Genomic DNA, 883 nt, shown 5'->3' on the forward strand with positions numbered 1-883 from the left:
CCTGGCCACAGTGGCTGTGCGTATATGGCTTTTGCATCCAGGCCCCTCCCCTGTCCCCTCTGACCCCAGTGGCCTGTCCCACGTCTCCACTGCTGTCTCCACGCCTCTGGCTCTACTTTGCTCGTCAGCGTATTCTGTTCATTAGTCTCCACATGTCAGCCGGTCCTGTGGTCTTTGCCTTGCTCTGAAGACGTTTTGTTTTAAACAGGCGCCGTGCTGGGATCCGATAGTGCAGTGATGGTGAGCCTCTGACACGCGAACTCTTTGTTTTGGTTGATTTTTCTTTGTTAAATGGCATTTAAATATATAAAATAAATATCAAAAACATAAATCTTGGTTTCACTATGGTTGCAAATATCAAAAAATTTCTCTATGTGACACGGCCCCAGAGTTCAGTTAGGGTTTTTCAAAACGCTGACACGCCGAGCCCAAAAGGTTCCCCATCACCGCGATAGTGAGAGGCAGCCATGACTCTGTTGGTGGCTGGAAACCAAAGACGAGGGGCCTGAGTTTGCAAACGGGGTTGCGTAGCTTCCAGTCCTTTTCCCTGTTTGCTGTTGCCCCCACCCCCCACCCCACCCGTCTTCCTAGTCGTGTGATGGCTCCCAGCCTCTCCGCAGGGCCTGGAGGGAGAAGTCTGCTGTGGGCCCTGCCTGGGTCCCATCTACCAGGGGCCGCGTGGCAGGAGTCACTGAGACCATAGAGCTCTGCGCCCAGGGCTGGGCCTCTCCTCAGGGCGGCCTCGGCCTCGGTGTCAGTGTCCTGGGAAGACAGCATTTTCCTAACAGGCTGCTTGTGAGGATGAGCGGAGCGTGGGGCAGCCGCCTGGCGAACGCGCCCTCGCACATCCCTTCTGGGGCGTCTGCGGGTCCCCGCTGCTGCC

This window comes from Myotis davidii, unplaced genomic scaffold, assembly GCF_000327345.1.
Source record: "Myotis davidii unplaced genomic scaffold, ASM32734v1 scaffold496, whole genome shotgun sequence".
Lineage (NCBI taxonomy): Eukaryota > Metazoa > Chordata > Mammalia > Chiroptera > Vespertilionidae > Myotis > Myotis davidii.